The sequence below is a fragment of the Schistocerca nitens genome, chromosome 2 (assembly GCF_023898315.1).
Source record: "Schistocerca nitens isolate TAMUIC-IGC-003100 chromosome 2, iqSchNite1.1, whole genome shotgun sequence".
Taxonomy (NCBI): Eukaryota; Metazoa; Arthropoda; class Insecta; order Orthoptera; family Acrididae; genus Schistocerca; species Schistocerca nitens.
The window spans coordinates 447,364,305-447,384,742 of record NC_064615.1 but is presented as its reverse complement, the minus strand read 5'-3'; positions in this window follow the sequence as shown (position 1 = coordinate 447,384,742).

The following is a 20,438-nucleotide window of genomic DNA, read 5'->3' as shown; positions in this document are numbered from 1 at the left end:
TAGAATGGCCGGATGCCGTTTGCAAGTCCAGTGTGCTAACCGCTGCGCCACCTCGATCGGTAACAGATCCTGTCTGACGCCAAATTCGGACTAAGCGTTGCTGGCACTTTTTGCTGGCACTTTGACACCCTTAAACAACTGACCACACTATTTCCACGACTTTGTTATCATGTACCGAACATCCGCTACTCCACTGTGAGTACCGTGGTCCACTTTGCACTACTCCACTCTCATTGACACATCCCGCAATTTGCTCTGAACGGTGTGGATAACGTGGCGGGTATATGCGTCACTGGGTGTGGTTAAATGCATACATTCACTTCTTATCATATCCACTCGTCCGGGCCACTATTATTTGCCCCAACCTGTAGATAAAAGGTGTACCAAAAACAAGTAATACTGAAAATGGATGTTTGATGTCCCCGCAGTCTACTCACTCAACTACGACGGCTGGTTAAAATGTTTCAAATGGCTCTGAGCACCATGGGACTTAACAGCTGGGGTCATCAGTCTCCTAGAACTTAGAACTACTTAAACCTAAGTAACCTAAGTACATCACACACATCCATGGCGCCGGCCAGTGTGGCCGAGCGGTTCTAGGCGCTTCAGTCTGGAACTGCGCGACCGCCACGATCACAGGTTCGAATCCTGCCTCGGGCGTGGATGTGTGTGATGTCCTTAGGTTAGTTAGGTTTAAGTAGTTCTAAGTTCTAGGGGACTAATGACCTCAAATGTTATGTCCCATAGTGCTCAGAGCCATCTGAACCATCTGAACACATCCATGCCCGAGGCACGATTCGAACCTAAGACCGTATCGGTCGCGCGGTTCCAGACTGAAGCGCCTAGAACCGCTCGGCCACAGCGGCCGGCTACGACGGCTGGTCCTCCTCCCAGCGCCACGCACGGACAATATGACTTGTCGGTAAGAAAGTGTGCTGCCAGGTGAGTTAGCTATCCATTCACGCAACAGCAATGGCCGCATGCCGAATTCTTGGTCCTGCCTCACCTACAGTGCCTGAAAGTGACCAGTATACACATTTCAAGGGTTGACTAATGCTTTGGCGAATTTACTTCGGAAATGATAAGAGGAGATCACTGTCGTTTACCAACAGGACGCCCTCCAGGCAGGTATTGCAGGAGCTGTTTACAAGAAATAAGGTAAACCCTCATCCACTCTTCCATTATCTGCATTTGTTCAACAGTTTACAGCAACCCACAGGCGATCAATATCTTTAACCCTTTCGGTCATGGCGTCCTCATATAAGGCCACAATAAATAAATGCTTAGTATATTAAATTTCGTGAAATTTTGTCGTTTGTGACTTTTGTCCTCATATTGTCACAAGCAGAGAGTTTATTTGAGAATGGTGTCGACATCTTCTATCAATCTGTAGTACCACAAAACAAAACTGAATGCGCACAGTCTCGTGTACGCTTTCCATAATCTTTGCACCTTCCATCAGCCGGTTAATATCTTCTGATTTTAAGTAATAAAAATTATTTGTTCGTAGAAAGGTGCATTCTTGAAGGTGAAAACTCATGGTGACTTTCAGAACAAAAGGTTAGGGACATATTTATAACTTTAAACATATCTCCCAATGAGGACATTGTGATTGAAAGCTTGTAATAGCACAGAAATTTAGGACATTATTTCGCTGTCTTTTTAGTCATCTTACGGTGATTTCACAATGTCCAGATTCTAAGGTAGACGAAGGCCACTTACAGTAGAAGAAGTCATAGAGGTTCTTAATTCATCTGAAAATGACGATCTATCCGATGATCCTGGCGATAATTTTGAACAAAAGGACAATGATGGTAGACGTTAGACGTTTTATACCCTACAGTATTTTGTAAGCTGAGTAGCCTAGACGAAAAGCCAGCTATCTGCATTGTAAGTGACACTGAGATAATCACGAAACACTCCTCTCATCCTAACGACAATGGATTACCAGAGAGAATGTTATTGTTGTGTACGAATTTGTTACACCGCATCCAACCCAAATCTCAATAAGAAAAATACCCATTCTAATTGTAACAGCCAGAAAGGTAGCTTTGAATGTCCAGTTTGGTAAGTCTGCTGTCTGTTCACGTGCTTTGTGTCCGGACATAGCATGGCGATAGCCATGCGTATTGGGCATTTAGCGGGCTTTGTAACCAAAGACAACATGCAGTTAGCTGCTTTTGAAACCGAACACGATTTTCGTCAGCCATGTTCATTCACGCAATTGAAATTGCATGTGTAAATGCATGGACTGAGTACAAGAAAAACGCATCAGAATTAGGCGTTCCTAAAAATAAGACACTTGCTTTGCTTCACTTTACGGCAAGTGTGGTCAAATTACTGACAAAAATAGGTAAGTCAGCTGCCAGGAAAAGGGGGTGCCCCAGTAGTGAGAGTCCAATGTCATCTCCAAGTACTTCAAAACGAGTCAATGTGGAAGTTTGTCTCGAAGTTGATGTTCGTTTGGACAAAGTTGAGTATCTTTCAGTGGTCAGTGAAAAAAAATCGTTTGAGAGGTCCAAGAAACCGGGTTACAAAGGCAGAACCAAATTTTATTGTGTAAAATGTAGCATTCACTTATGTCTGGATAGAAAAAAAAATGTTTCTTTATCATTCTTCACAAGGGTAAAACCATATAGTTTATGTATATAATCATTAAGTAAGCTTTGTATAATTTATGTATTTTGATGAAATAAAATCAAATAAAATATTTCAGTTTTCGACTTATACTGCACCCACTTGAAAACAATGTCCTCATTAGGGGACACGTTGTATCCCCCCTTGGGGGCCACCTCGAATTATTTTATGCATCTGAAAAATCATAATTTAATTCGAAGAACTTGTTGGCAAAGTAATGTTTTTCTCAGGAAAAAATAATTCGTGACCGAAAGGGTTAACGACGTAATACGCTATCCTATCGCTCCCAGTTACTTCTCCGTGGTTTGAGTAGTTGAAGGTAATCTGTATGGCCAGTAGTAGATCTCACTGCAACTTACTGAACATGTATTTGTTACCAACAAGCGTGTTCGGATCTGAATAGTTCTCTAAAATATCTTTTGCGTTTAGCCGACGATGGTGAAGAACTAACGCCAATTTACGACAGAAGAAGGAAGATCAGTTGTATAACGAAAGATTTTGAATGTAAACGTTGGGAGTCAATTAAATTTTATAGGAATGCAATACAAAACAAGGCAACCGTTAACTCATGTCAGCTATTGCATTAGTGCCTGAAAATTATGGAACGTAGAATGTTTTTACTTAACACCTGCTTTGTTTAACCTTTAAATCTAAAGGGAGTGGAAGGAATGGCCCAATACAGTGAACATTTCAATTCCAATGTGTTTATTAATTACCAAATACAATCTCACATAAAAATTGGCAGACGCCACTCAGGCAAGATTATTTACGAAACAATTACATAAAATCAGAAGTAAGTTAATAAATCATTAGCCAACGAACTCCCATAAACATCTAGAAACACCCCTAAGGCTGAATTTGACCATAACTTTAACAAAGAAAATCTAGTTAAGACACGTTATTTAAGACCCTTTCAATTCCAATAACATTACATACAAAATAACAGTGGTCACCCAGCCCCAATTTTAACACCAGTACTTAGATCATATTTTTTATAAGATAACTTGGGCAATCTTGCAAATTACTAGACTAGAGAACCTTGCAGAGAGAACCACGAAATTATTGAAATGCCCATTGGCTTGTAAGATGGGCTTTTAGGGCATAGAAAGTTACGACTTTGTACAATCATAAATGTGTAACAACACAAGTAAGGCTCAAGCTTGTAAGGCCGAAGCTTAACCCTGAAAGGTGGAGCTGACTGAGGGAAGTAATACTTAACTCCGAACCAAGACGTGGCTCGTTTGCAACCCCACATCGAGTAGGCCACAGAAATGTGAATCCATCAAACGCTACCAAAGAGGAACACAGGATCTCAGGTGAAGTCCACCACCTAAGTCAAACTTGTAATCCGCTGCCTCAGCTCACTGAAACACAGACCACACTCAGCAACAGGAGGCCAAAAAAATTTCCTTAACTTTAACGTTGAAGAGTGACCAGTAAATTAACACTATGAAATCAAGGCGAAACAACAATTAATTTTAGTCGCAAGTCCTTTCTTTATGTGAAACACTACCTGATAAACAAACGCTAAGAGTGGGAAATCAACTGGCTGACAAGAACCGACATTCACTAGAACTTAATGACACACATATTGGCCACCTTATGTGGGCCTGCAAAGCTCAACACAGTAACGTTTAGAAATAAAAACTCAGATTGCCCGCAGAGGACATATTGACATGGATTAACCGATATCGTAAGCTAATTAAACACTTGCTAATAATAGCTGATGAACTAACATTCTGCAAATACATCAATATTATGTGGAAGCAGAGAACACACTTAGTAAGAGGCATCAAACGAAATCGAACACACATAACATCACGCGTCCGGCAACGTCTTACTATACCAAGAGCGATCACAATCACAGTTAACTAAGCGCTATTAGTAATTAGAGTACTTAACTGGGTGTGTTGATGCTGGGGCGATTTTGCGAAAGTGTCAGACCATCACGTCGCAAGACCATAACAGCGCGTCCCTCCAAGGAGCGGGCACATCCACAGCTCACGAGGTTGCCGGAGAATGCACAGCGCCGGCCAACTCCCGCCGTCTCCAGTATAACCACGTGATAACCACCAATCGGCCTCAGGCTCGCCGTCTTCGCTTCTGCCCGCCAGCCAATCGCCGACTCGCGCACCGCCGCCTTCCAATCTCAAAGCGTTGTTCCCCCTTAGTCGCGGTCAGCAAAAAAATGTTCACATGTGTGTGAAATCTTATGGGACTTAACTGTTAAGGTCATCAGTCCCAAAGCTTACACACTACTTAAACTAAATTATCCTAAGGACAAACACACACACCCATGCACGAGGGAGGACTCGAACCTCCACCGTGACCAACAGCACAGTCCATGACAGCAGCGCCCCAGATCGCTCGGCTAATCCCGCGTGGCAGTCGTGGTCAGCACTCGCTTATATCCCAAGCTGGCCTAAGCCCCAAAACAAACCTCTGCACTAGGAAATCGATCGTACCCATGTCAGAGATACTACTGGCGCCGGTCCCACCACGGCCCAGAACGTTATCCACAGCCTCCTGATCTATGAAAAGGAAGAAGGCTTACTTATTCCAAACCGTAGTAGAAAAGAAATGATGTGACAGAGACTTACATTTTACTACAACGTGTTGAAATACCTGAAATAGCAGCTAAAAGCATCTACATATTAGAGCACGGAATATTGCAGTGTATACAGAGTGAAGAAAAAATGCCGCACGTAGAGGTCGGCATGCGATCACTAATCCAGATTCAAGACAACGTCATCTAGTAAAATGTAATCACGTGCATTTGGAAATAAAAGGCAACATTGTCACATCGAGCGGCGCATCGGATTGTACAGCTGTCGTAGTGACTAAGTACGCTGCTGGGACATCAAACCCAAATCCATCATGGAGCGTTTCATTGAATCATTGTCATTTCCTATTTTTTTAGACGTCCGTTCCACAGTCCTCGTCGTTTATAAGAAGGACATAATTTTATCACTTCACAGTAACCTATCATATGACAGTGAGAAACCATTAAACTGCGTGCATGTATCTACGAACCGCGCAGAGCACAACCGTAACCGTCCCTGTCAAACTCATATAGAGCACCTTCTCGATGGAGTACACAAACGATGAATACGTCGATATGTTTTGGTGCTGGGTGCATCGGACAACCGAGGTGCTGCTGCTCGTGCAGAAGATGCACGGTACTCTCCAAGGCGCCATACCAATAAGAATGTTTTCTGTTTTCTGGAGCAACACCAATGGGAAATCGGTAATCCTCGTTCACAAGTATTTGACAGATATCGTCCAAGGACTAGACGTACTCCACAAATAGAGGACTCTATTCTTGAAAACGTTGGCCAGTCACGTGTGTCCTCGGAGTCTTTCGCGACTGCATACATGAATAAAACGTTCTCGGTTTTCAAGCCGCGTCAGTTCGCATAAAATCCTCGAGCTTTCGATGACCATCTCAACCATGGTCATCAGGAGTTCACTAACTGCCGGGGCTGCTATGGTATCTCGCTTATAAAGGAAGCGGCCTAGATTCGTTTGAACAACAACAATTTCAACAGAGACCACTGGTACGCACTCGGCAGGGCATGGGGCGGACGCTGGACATCGAAAGAAAACAAAGGCAGATGCTCGACGCGGGAGCGGCAATTTCAAACATGGCGCATGCCCCTGGCGCCACCTGACGTCACCGGTGATGCCACGGGCAATAGCTCCGCTAGCTCCCCGGGTCGACTTAACGCGTGCGCCACATTGGATCTACCTGATAGGCTGCTGACGATGTCATGATGCCTACACAAGCGAGACACCGTAGCAGCCCCGGCAGTCAATGAACGCCTGGCGACGATGGCGGAGATGGTCATATAAACCTCGAGGAATTTATTCGAATTGACGCTGCTTGAAAACCGAGAACGATTTATTGAATTTCGCCAGTCAACTCGGCGAAGTACCCGTGACATTGCAAGGCTGTTCCAGATATCTCAAAGACGGGTTTTAAAGTGAGCACGGTGAGGAACTGCATCCATATCATTGCACGTTAACTCAGCACTCGCGGACAGAAGACAGCATTCGACGAGTACAATTTTGTGAATGGCTTTTGCACCAAGCAGAAGGTAACGAACATTTTATAAATAACGTGATATGGACCGACGAATATAGCTTCACTAGTGAAAGTATTTTGTACCTCCACAACAACTGTTATTGGTCGGTACACAACCCACATGTTACCCATGAACATGCCTTTCCGAGACGCTTTGGCATGAACCTGTGCTTTGCAATCGTGGGAGGAGTGCTTTTGATCCCTCATCTATTGGCGGACAAGTTGAATGAGCCCATGTATCGTACCTTTCTTTGCAATACTTTGCCTGAAGCATTAGAATACGTTCCACTTGGTGTTCGGCAACAGCTGTGGCTTCAGCATGATGATGCACCGCCATGTAATGAACGTGTGTAACTATTTAAATGAAGCATTTCCAGGGAAATGGGTTGGTCTGGCCTCCACGTTCCATGGTTCTTAATGCACCAGATTTTTATTTGTGGAGACAATTAAGGAACAAGTTTACCCAAGGATGTTCATGTCATAATAGCTTGTTCGAATGCCCTTCGGAAATGGTGGATGCATGTGTACTGTTTAGGGTTGAGCAAAGTACCATCCAGCGAGGGACGAAGTGTTAGCAAACACAAGCTGTTAACTTTGAACGTCTTCCCTGATGTGAACATTGATCGTACGTGTACGAAGCGACTCTGTGAAGATAAGCCTGGATGTCAGACATACAGAATGGAATTACTGTGCGTAGCATAATGTGCAATCTACTGTGGGCTACCCAAGTGTTTTTTGTAATTCATTGGATACAGACGATGTTACTGTGTCCAATGTTATTTTCTGTTGGCTTTTTTTGTGTCACGCCCTTCACGTCTGTAAGAAGTTCATGTTACGTCGTAATGTTTAAATAAAGTTAACACTAAAATGAAGAATACATAAGATACCGCACTGTGGAGGTGTAAACTGGATATTACTTCATGCTTTAATTGAAAAAGAAAGTGTCTGATGTGAATGCGACTCGAACATCGTCGAGTCGGCATATCCGTTCGCCATGGCATACCCTGATCTTAATGAGCTAACGGGACAGCTCCAGCACACGGCGCAATTCATGATACATGTTACACGCAGTTACAGCGTTGCCAGAGTCGCGGATTTGAGGTCTCGTTTCTATTAAACCTATTGTTGGGGCTAAATTTTGCTAGATGCACTTTTGTCTTGAACTGGGTTCGCATGACGACCGCCAAGTGTGACACTTTTCCCTAAACCCTGTATGTCTTCTTGGTCCATCTTGTGCTGAAATAATATTTCATAGGTTGCAATTACGGAGAGTATAAACGTTGTAATTTTATATATTGAAACATATTTCATCACTATATAGCGGAATACCTTTATTGGTCTAGGGATAGAATCACATACAAGTCTTTGTATACAAGACAATGTACGCTGGTACGATAGCGCTCAAACCGCAGGTAACGGTGCTACGACTGGTGGTCGTAGGAATCGCAAGTTTTCTGACGAAAAGAAAAGAGAAGATTGACATCTGAATCTCCTGTTTAGCAGGTTGTTACCTAATGTCCGGGGTTAAACTGTGAACCGTCCCACAGAGTGTCAGGAAGTGATGGCATATGACATTTGATTACTATTCGCTCACTTCACAACCATGTTAAACGCAATGTTACCATGTGGCACAAGCTGTATGTGGATGGAGCCCCCGATTTCAAAATCAAATATTGATAGGTGATTCAAACAACAAATATGTTTAGTGAAAAAGGTGTGAGAAGTTTGTGCAAGAGCTATAGAAATACTTCGAAAGCTGCTGAAAGTTGGACAGCTCATTGAGTCAGCGTGCGTGATTAACTCGTCCTGTGCAAGCAGTTGATTGCAACAATCACAACACAGTCCTTTAGAAATGTCCGCTACTTGCAGTACGTAAGTGGCACAAACGAATAATGAAATTGGCCATCACGTCCTGTAGAGTCAGCAGAAATAGATTTTGATACCACACAGATCGCCGATTCAAGCTCTACGATTTCAGTGGAATGGTTCTGGTACTGTCTTTCAACGGGTCCTCTAAAAAGTAGTCACAGTGAGTCAGATAAGGCGAATATGGATCCCAGTCCATCCCTTCACCATGAAAATGCGATAATCCTACGCAATGGCCATTCATAAAGTATTCATCAACAAAGCAAAACACCTCTTCGGTGCGATGTGATCTGCTCCCATCTTGCTGTACCAGTTAGTGCCTGTGTGGCGACAAAGTGTTCCAAAATGTCAAAGTAACGTTAGTAGATAACAATGCATATTGTGCCGCAGTAAATTTTTCTATAATAGTCTTCTTTAAAAAAGCAATAACATAAGATTTATCGTTTTTTTATGGCTTTCTTTTTTGAAACCCAATCAGTCTAAATTTAACGTTAAAATTACTCAGCCAAAAATTTAATATTCAACAAAATAAATTTATTTTATTTGTTCCCTCTTAGTTAACGAGACAAAGATGAACTCATGGGTGCATATATATATATATATATATATATATATATATATATATATATATATATATATATATATATATATATATATATATATATATATATATATAGATGAACTCATGGGTGCATATATATATATATATATATATATATATATATATATATATATATATATAATGTAGTTATTACATACACTGATGGTGGTAGAAATCAGAAGTTTTTTGATGAAAAAGGCTTACTGAATTACTCCAATTTACAGTATTATTGTAAAGGAAAAGGCTATTTGAATCTGAGTAGAAATATCTAACTGCATTAATTGAAAAATATAAAAAGAGTGAACTGAGGCACAGAACTATAAAGAAATTTCCAAACATTTACAAAATAAAGAATTCTAAATATATTCTAAACTTAATACAACAAGGATTAATCTAACTTACTGAAAATCCTAAGATCAATATTCATAATAATTATAGTAATGGATTGGTCAATAATCTTTAAAACAACTTCATGAAATTTGTAAGATGAGATAATAAGAAGATATTTGAAACTGAGTCAAAAAGAGTTAATTCTTTTTGAAAAATCTGAAGGTACTATTGATAATATTGTTAATGAATTGAAAAATAGAATTTTAAAAGATGTTGAGGCAATTTTTAACATGATAAATTTAAAGACTTATTCTAATCTCAGAAATGAGAATTAATAGAACTTCATGAGGCCAGTATTAATAAATAACCATTCATCAATCTTACTGATTAAAATTTGATAGTCAAATTACTAATAATTATTTGCAAACGAAAAATATCAGAAACTTAAACAAAAAACTATCAGAAAAAATTATCAGATTATAGTTTTATAGATGACAACGTATTTTTTTAAAAAAACTTAATAAATTAATAGAAAAACTACAGCTTTTCAGTTTAGGATAATAACTTATGAAATAGTACTGATAATATTGAAGAACAAAAGTAATTTTTACTCACATTAGAGAGGAAGTAAATTAAAGAATATTTTTATATGAAGGAGATCGATTAAAGTTAATCATATCTTGTTCTACATTTAAGAAACAAGATTAAACACAAAAATTTAATTTTAAAACAAATAATGTAACTTTGCTAAGAACAATTGGTTTAGAAGCTTATTACCAATGATCAACAAATAAGCTAATAATACAAGTGAAAGAACAAGAAAAGAATTTGGTTGGGATATAATTCTATAAATAATTTAGAATTGTATGTTTAAAGCCACAATACAATTTTTTGTTCTTCTTATATTGATCTACAACAAAATGAAAAGCTGTAATTAATGTTAAGAATGATGATGAAAAATGTTTTCTGTATGCAATAACATCAACTTTATATCCAATCGATAGTGATGCAGAAAGAGTTAGTAAGCATAAAAACAATGGTCTAGAAATAGATGAAATCTTTGAAAAAGAAGCTATTAGTTTGCCAACACAGATTTCCAACATTTGAAAAGAAGTCATTCACATATAGAGTTTATGCTTTCTTAGTCTTACCTCTATACTTAATTTTATTAATTTTTATCGTAATATCTATAGTAATAAAACCGAATCCATCATTATTCCAACATTTACTACAAATTTCTTTAAAATCATCAACTTTTAAGACACATCCAACGAACTCATCATAAATATGATCTAAATTTGTATCGTTCAGTCAAAAAATATTTTAAAAATTGATATTATCTTTGACTAATAGTTTCTGTATTTTTTAATAAGTTTTAGCTCAATAAGAACAATCTATTCCTTCATGTGTTCCATGGGCAAAATTCAGAGTCCGCCAGAAAAATGTATACACTTACTGTCAGGCTCTATCGAGATATCAGTACTGTAGTTCGATTTGAGTTATGAGTGTGTTGTAGTATGGTATTTGGCTCAACAGATATTAGTATATTTCATCTGAGTATTGAGGAAACAAGATGGCTGGAGCACGCTTGACATTCGAGCAACAAAAATGTATTGTGAAGTGTTTTTTCAAGTTTTATAATGTTGTTGAAGTGCAAGGCCAGGGGAGGCAGGAGTTGGAACAGAACCGCCAACATATCTAACAATTAAATACATCATTGACAAGTTTGAATTTCATGGAACGATTTGTGATATTGACAAAGATAGATCAGGAAGACAGTGTACAACTGCAAGTCGTGCTTCTTTGGCTCTTGTGTTGGAAACATTCGTTAATTCTCCACAAAAGTGGTATGCAATGTGAATGTGAAGTGGGGGTTAGCAGTAAATGTGTACAAAGAATTCTGATAGTTGCAAAGTGGAAAGATTACATTCCATGATTACTGCACAGAAGTAATAATGATGATACTAATCACAAACTGTAATTTTGCAAATGGTATCAGCAAATGGTAACTGATGATGAACAATATGTGATGAAGGTAGTGTGGAGTGTCGAGGCAAAATTTAAACTTAATGGAACCATGAATTGGCATAACAATTTTTATTGGTACTGGAAAATCCGCATGTTTATGTAGATAAAGCAGGCAGTCTACCAAGGGTTCATGTGTGATGTGGACTATCCTCTAGGGGCTTCGTAAGATCCTATTTCTTTGATGCTACTGTCACTGGAGAAGTGCACCTGGAAATGTTATGCACATCAATTCTGACAGGTGTGCTTGCAGCTGATGAAAAGGTCCTCTACCAACAGGATGGGGCGCCACTGCACTATCACCCAGTCACATGAGCTTTCCTTGATGACAGTTTTCTGGGGCACTGGTCTGAACGAAGAAGGCCCATTGAGTTCCCTTCTCAGTCAACAGATCTAACACCTATGCACTTTTACTTGTGGGGAAATGTGAAAGATAATGTCCATGCAAGCTGGAAAAACTTCGCCAGGAGATTACAGCAACATGTGCACCTATCCCCACCATAACATTGACAGACGTAGTTGTGGCGAATGCTCGTCGTTCTGTTATGTGTATACCCGCCAATGGCGGACATTTTGAACATTTAAAGTAACCATCTGCTAAACTGAAGGTTGTAAAACAAGTGTGATCAATTATTGAATGTAAAATAAATACATAAGTAATACTTTTTGTTCCTTAAATTGTTTATACATTTTTTCTGGTGGGCTCTGTATTCTCTAACTATATCTTGAGGTTCAAGATGAAATCATCACATAAAATAACTGAATCATCTTCACATTCATTTAATGGAATAACTACATCATTACTTTCTATAAAACTAGCAATTATTTCATAAACTTTATCTTCAACTTTTTCGGACTTTTGATAATTTTTATATTTTGGTAGAATTTTTTTAATATGTTGGTTGACCAAGACTTTTAGGATAAGCATTCAAATGAATAATTTCATTCCAATTTAGCCAACCAGAAGCTAAAATAAATTATTTTCTCACATGTACTTGGACTAATTGTTGAACATTGAATAGAATTCAGCTAAAGTTTACCATGTTTATTTTTCGGTTTCTTCTCTGGAATTCTTATTTTTGTTTCCCAATCTGTAACTTATTTCTATAATTTTTATTCATAATAAATGAGCAGATCATCTCAATTAAGCAAAAATTCATGTGTTTCCAAAAAGAGATTAACAGTTCCTATGAAAGATACTTATAAAAATGTTGCAGTAGTTGATTTCATACAACTTTTTTACTCCAGATATGATGACAAAAAGTAATAAAGTATATACCAATGGAGAAACAGTAGAAACTCCTTTTGGTCAATACAAACTGAAAAACTTGGAAAAATTTATTCATCCAAAGAAACCTAATATACAGTTTGAAACACCTGAAATTTGAAATAGAGTTATAACTTAGAGTGATGTTAAATAAGATAGGGATAAAAAATTGTAATGGGAGTCTGCTGGGATTTAGTAACCAAAGTATTAAATTCAAATAAAAAACAGTAGCTAACTATGTTCCTAAAGTTGTTCCATTCATATTAATAAATGTAATTATTATTTGAACTGATGGATTGTTTGTTAAAAATACTGAGTATTTTAATTGAGAAACAGATATTATTGCTAAATTTAAATCAATTGTTGTTCTTGGGGGACCAATACATTTTGAACCAAATTATCCTACAGATGTTTCGATTTTTGATACTATACAGCATTTAAAAATTGCTGTAACTGATGAAAATGATAATTTAATAGACACTAATGATTCAACTGTTACAGACATTTTAAAAGTAGCTTAATGATTTTGACCATTTGTAAATGAATGAGATGTCTACCAATATTATTCTTTTTCTGTTAATGAGAAAACTAAAAATAATTTAAATATTCCTAACAAGGAAATGGAAATTAATATTAATACTGGTTACAGACAGATCCATTCTAAGCATACACAACTTTATATGAATTTCAATATTACTGGAAATGATGGTTCAAGTTATTCAACATATGACGAAAAATCCAATAAAGATTAATAAACAATTATCTAGTGACGTTATTCATAGTTATCATTATAAAAACAATTTTCTGTCTAGAATAGAAGATCCATTTATTTCTTCACCTGTTGTCATTCGTTTAATTCCGTTTCTTGCCAATGAATTAACAATATATTCCTAATAAAGGCAAAATAAAAAGGAAAAAAAAACAAGTACTTTACCTGTGACAATTATATGGAGAATTTTTTAAGAGTTTAAAGAAATAATTGTTGAAGGAGTTAAGTAATTTTCACTTAGAGTTCAAGATTTCGAAATTCTGTTCTTAGAAAGCCCGACAAAAATTATTCTGTTGTTGAAATAAAAAGCCGGTTGCGGTGGCTCTAGGCGCTTCAGTCCAGAAGCGCGCAAGTGCTACACTCACAGGTTCCGATCCTGCCTTGGGAATATATGTGTGTGATGTCTTTAGTTTAGCTAGGTTTGAGTAGATCTAAGTTCTAGGAGACTGATGACCTCAAATGTTAAGTTACACAGTGCTCAGAGCCATTTGAATCATTTGCCATTTGGCTGCAGATTTCTAGACTTGCACAATTGGGTGGGGAATTGTAGGGCGCCCCTAGATAGGTCAGGGGTGCACTACACAAAGGATGCGGCTACTCGGGTAGCAGAGTACTTGTGGCGTGCACATAGGGGTTTTTTAGGCTAGGCAGTAGTGCGAGGTGTCCTGATGAACCAGTCGACGCGCAGGCAGGTAAATCAGGACGCTCTCAGTATAAAGGGACTTGAGCTATCAAGATATTAGCAGTAAATTTTCAGAGTGTTCGGAAGAAAGTTCCTGAATTTACTGCTCTCCAGGAAGCGTGTGGCGCGCAAATTATTCTCGGGATAAGACCTGGCTGAACCCTGAATAGGAAGTTCTGAAACATTTAGTGAGGGTTGGAACGTGTATCGGAAAGACAGATTAGACACCGTAGGAGGTGGTATCTTCATTGAAGTTGACAAAAATATTATGTATACTGAGGTCGAAGTAGAGTGTGATTGTGAAGTTACCTGGACACGTTTAACAGGGCTAGGGGAAATAAAGTTAATTGTGGGGTGTTATTACCGGCCACCAGGTTCCACCGTGACAGTTCTAGAATCATTCAAAGGAAGTCTACATTCTCAATCGCAGAAGTACCCGGTTCATGCTATATTAGTCGGAGACGACTTCAAACCTACCTAGTATAGACTGGGATGTCTATGGAGTCATTACAGGTGGTACAGACAAGCTTTCGTATGAATTACTTTTGAACACATTATCCGAAAACTGTCTTGAGCAGCTAAATCGACAGCCAACGTGTAATGGAAATATTTTAGATCTGGTAGCCACGAACAGACCAGACCTCATCGACGATGTCAGTGTTGAGACAGGGATTAGTGATCATGATGTCATTACGACCATGGTTACGAAAGTTAAAAAGTCCATCAAGAAGTCCCGAGAAAGAGCAGATAACCAGTTGTTAGCATTCCACTTAGTAAATGAATCGACTTCATTTACTTCCGGTACGATGGACGTGGAAGAATTATGGGCAAATTTTAAACACATTGTAAATCACGCATTGGACAAGTATGTGCCGAAAAAGTGGGTTACGGACGGAAAAGACCCTCCGTGGTTTAACAGCGCAATTCGGAGAATGCTCAGGAAGCAAAGGCAGTTGCACTCGCGGTACAAGGAAGATCGGGAGATTGAGGAGAGGCAAAAGTTTGTAGAGATTCGTGCTGCTGTAAAATGAGCGAAGCGCCAAGCATTCAACCACTACCACCGTCATACCTTAGCAAAAGATCTTGCTGAAAACCCAAGGAAATTCTAGTATTACGTAAAATCCGTAAGCGGGTCGAAGGCTTCCATCCAGTCACTCACTGATCAGTCTGGCCAGGCAACGGAAGACAGCAAAACGAAAGCTGAAATTTTAAATTTAGCATTCGAGAAATCTTTCACGCACGAGGATCGTACAAACATACCGCCGTTTGAATCTCGTGCAGATTCCCACGTGGAGGACATAGTGATAGACATCCCTGGGGTTGTGAAGCAGCTGAATGGGTTGAAAATAAATAAATCGCCAGGTCCTGATGGGATTCCAATTCGGTTTTACAGAGAATACTCTATTGCATTTGCTCCTTACTTAGCTTGCATTTATCGAGACTCTCTTGCCCAACGTAAAGTCCCGAGCGACTTGAATAAAGCGCAGGTGACGCCTGTGTATAAGAAGGGTAGAAGGACGGATCCTCAAAATTACAGACCAATATCCTTAACACTGGTTTGTTGCAGGATTCTCGAACATATTCTCAGTTCGAATATAATGAATTTCCTTGAGACAGAGAAGTTGCTATCCATGCATCAGCACGGCTTTAGAAAACATCGCTCTTGCGAAACGCAACTCGCCCTTTTTTCACATGATATCTTGCGAACCATGGATGAAGGGTATCAGACGAATACCATATTCCTTGACTTCCGGAAAGCGCTTGACTCGCTGCCCCACTGCACACTCCTAACTAAGGTACGAGCATATGGGATTGGTTCCCAAGTATGTGAGTGGCTCGAAGGCTTCTTAAGTAAGAGAACCCAGTAGGTTGTCCTCGATGGTGAGTGTTCACCGGAAGTGAGGGTATCGTCTGGAGTGCCCCAGGGAAGTGTGGTAGGTCCGCTGTTGTTTTCTATCTACATAAATGATCTTTTGGATAGGGTGGATAGCAATGTGCGGCTGTATGCTGATGATGCTGTGGTGCACGGGAAGGTGTCGTCGTTGAGTGACTGTAGGAGGCTACAAGATGACTTGGACAGGATTTGTGATTGGTGTAAAGAATAGCAGCTAACTCTAAATATAGGTAAATGTAAATTAATGCAGATGAATAGGAAAAAGTGTGTTGTCACCGCCAGACACCACACTTGCTAGGTGGTAGCCTTTAAATGGGCCGCGGTCCGTTAGTATACGTCGGACCCGCGTGTCGCCACTATCAGTGATTGCAGACCGAGCGCCGCCACACGGCAGGTCTAAAGAGATTTCCTAGCACTCGCCCCAGTTGTACAACCGACTGTGCTAGCGATGGTTCACTGACAAAATACGCTCTCATTTGCCGAGACGATAGTTCAGCATAGCCTTCAGCTACGTCATTTGCTACGACCTAGCAAGGCGCCATATTCAGTTACTATTGATATTGTGAATCATGTACCGTCAAGAGCGACGTTCATCATTAATGGATTAAAGTTAAGTATTCCACCAGCTACGTCCGTTTTTCTAAATTCTAATTTCCTTGTCATGTTCCAGACCTCACGCCAGCCTGTGTGAGCTAAAACGCGTGCATTTCGGCATCCTTTAGTAAAACGGTGTTGGCTCTCCTGCCAACCACAACAAAAAGAATCCTGTAATGTTTGAATACTCCATTAGTAGTGTAGCGCTTGACACAGTCACGTCGATTAAATACTTGTGCGTAACATTGCAGAGTGATATGAAGTGAGACAAGCATGTAATGGCAGTTGTGGGGAAGGCGGATAGTCGTCTTCGGTTCATAGAATTTTGGGAAGATGTGGTTCATCTGTAAAGGAGACCGCTTATAAGACACTAATACGACCTATTCTTGAGTACGGCTCGAGCGTTTGGGATCCCTATCAGGTCGGATTGAGAGAGGACATAGAAGAAATTCAGAGGCGGGCTGCTAGATTTGTTACTGGTAGGTTTCATCATCACGCGAGTGTTAAGGAAATGCTTCAGGAACTCAGGTGGGAGTCTCTAGAGGAAAGGAAGCGTTCTTTTCGTGAATCGCTACTGAGGAAATTTAGAGAATCAGCATTTGAGGCTGACTGCAGTACAATCTTACTGCCACCAACTTAGATTTCGCAGAAAGACCACAAAGATAAGAGAGATTAGGGCTTGTACAGAGGCATATAGGCAGTCATTTTTCCCTCGTTCTGTTTGGGAGTGGAACAGAGAGAGAAGATGCTAATTGTGGTACGAGGTACCCTCCGCCACGCACCGTATGGTGGATTGCGGAGTATGGATGTATGTAGATGTAGATGTTGAAATAAAAGAAGTTAAAATTATTATAAAATCGATGGAAATTCGTATTCTTTTGGTTAAATTTGAACCAGAATATTCACCTGAATTCGAACAATAAAGACTAAGACATACGGAAATTCTCATATCTTTCTTTGAACCACAAAACGTAGAAATTGCAGGATTAAGTGGAAAAAGAAATTTTTACTAGATGTCAGTAATTATTTTAATTCTGTAGAATTTGATATATTCTCCTGTGTTTTCGTTATTTTCCAAACAAACCGAAAAAATTATCGGTTGATTGATTCTTCTTTATTCGATGATGGTAAACTGCAAAAGTTCTATATAAAGAAAGGAAGAAGTGAAGTTTTTCTCAAGAATTGTGGAATCTTGGTCCATTAAATAACTTTTTAAAAGCTTAAATTACTTTTCGAGACTTCAAAAGAATAACACATTTAAATAACTCAGCTTCATTGAAAATTATCCTATCTATGTTATCAATATGACTTGAAGAATGAATGTTTCAACTACAGAAAAAACAATGATGAAATTATGTGCTACATTTAATGATAAAATTTCTAACAATTCACTTGTGTATAAAATTATGTATCGTGAAAAGTATTTGACATAAAATTAACAACACAGAATGTTAACTGAAAACTGTTGATTACATTAACTTTTTGTCAAACATTAAAATTCAACTGAATAAATTTAATTTGTTAAAGTATTAAATTTAAACCAATTGGATTTTAAAAAAAGCGATTAAAAAGAAATGATAAATTTTTAATTGTCGCTTTTTTTAAAAAAGTTGTTACGAAAGCGTTTACTGTGCAAGAAGCCGCATAATCCGCATTTAATAACTACGAACATTCTCTGGCGACCGCCCCTCACTAGAAAGAAAGAAAAAAAAATGAAGACCGGCCGATAATGCCTCTCCTGGCTACTGCAGCCCAAATAGTAACTTCAGGAGAGTACAGTGATTTCGCTTCACAAAAATGATGGAGATTTTGTTTATGGAGGTTTTGTTTATTCACGACTCTATTCAAGTGAAAGTGTTCTTCATCCTGAACAAGATACAGCCGACATCAGATCGTTCATTATCAGCCACTGCGAGAATCTGGTTCACAATGTTGACCTCCCGTAACACATCCCATACAGATAGGGCCTGGCGGCTTTGGATTTTGAATGGAAACATGAATATGCTCTGTTTCAGTATTTACTGCGCTCTGGAATACTTCAGACCAATTTCTGTTGCAATTCTTCGGAGTATTTTCTTAAATTTTGTTGAATAAATCCAGAAATCGTGGCGATATTTTCAGGAGTAACTACAGTTGGCCTGGGGCCAACATTCTGCGCTAGATCATCACCCAGGCTGGCTATCCGCTGAAATCTGGCGACGAGCCTGCAAATGGTTTCCGCGTCGGGACCTTCTGGAACATTAAATCGTGTTTGAATACTGCGCCTTGTCGCCGTGGGACTGAATCTAATGTGTGTCACTCCATTGGAATACGTTATTTCAACCTCCACCTTCGGTAAGATAATGTTATTTCGCGTTTCAGTTGTGGAATTGATCTTTGAGCTGCGGCGCATTACTTGTAGCCACCACGTAATGCGATTAGTGTGTCCTCTGTTAGCTGCTTTTCGAGGTACTTGGAAACTTCCATATAACTTCTGTATAACTTTCTTGCAGGTTTCACACGTCAATGGATCTTAGTTTTCGGGTGATTTAATTTTGAACCCAGGGATTTGAGTGAAGTAAGTTACATGGTGGCACTATGTTTCATACAGTCTGGTCTTACTATGATAAGTATTAATTCCACATTTGATAGTCTTCGCAGTTACGTAGTCCAAAAGACACTTAAAGCTTCTGCGACTAAATTCACCGAAATGGTTTCCGCTAGGCAGGATTTCTGAAAACATCCACAATAACGTTTCTGCTGTTAGAAGTCCTCTTACCCAACATAAATAAAAGTAACCAAAGTGAAAGCACGACATGTTATGTTCTTAATCCCGTAATGGGAGCATTGTAATAGAGAGAACTTTGTGTTGCAGTGTCTGAGGAGATTGTCTATGGGACAAACGAGGCTTTCTGCTACCAAGTAACCTACAGCTTACAAGACGTCATGCACACGTGTCGTTATTTTGACGTCTGACGCAGCTATCGAAGACCACAGGAAATACTAGCAACTTTTGTTACCGTTTGAAGGGGAGTGGTTGTGAGAGGATCCTGTAATTTACAGTTTTAGTATTGTAAGATTTATTATGAAAGTATGCCGTACCAGGCAAGAGTATATTAAAGATTGAAAGAAGCATTTCGTTCTTGGTACAATTTGTTATAATTAAACGTCACATAACGACATATGGAGTTTATAGTCTTCATGAGTTCTGAGTTACATCACAAAAGCAGCAGTTTCGCAAGTTCACCGTGGTAATAGGTGTGGTCTTACGCAGTGTTAAGTTGCTAGTTTGCGTCCAGCCACATTATAATTTTTTATATTTATTTATTGAGTTCGTGGATCTTACTTATTGGGGGACTTGCTTACTAATTTAAGAGTAGTATGGTCTACAATACTGGACATTATGTACATATTGGAGTTCTCTCTGTCTCACCCTCTCCCTCCTTCTCTTCTGCCTCCCTCCTCCTCCTCCCTCCAGCACCACCCTCTCCCCTTCTCCCTTCCTACTTCTTTTAAGAAACTTCTTTTCCAAACAGAAAAGTCTTCCAGACGTAGTAGAGGATGTATTGGCGGAAGTAAAACTGCGAAGACTAGTCCTGACTCTCTTTTGGTAACTCAATTGATCAGATTGGAAACTGTATCTATACTCAAGCAGCATTCGCCTAATCGTTCGTTCATCATTATCACCGTTCTTAGGATGAAGGACCGGC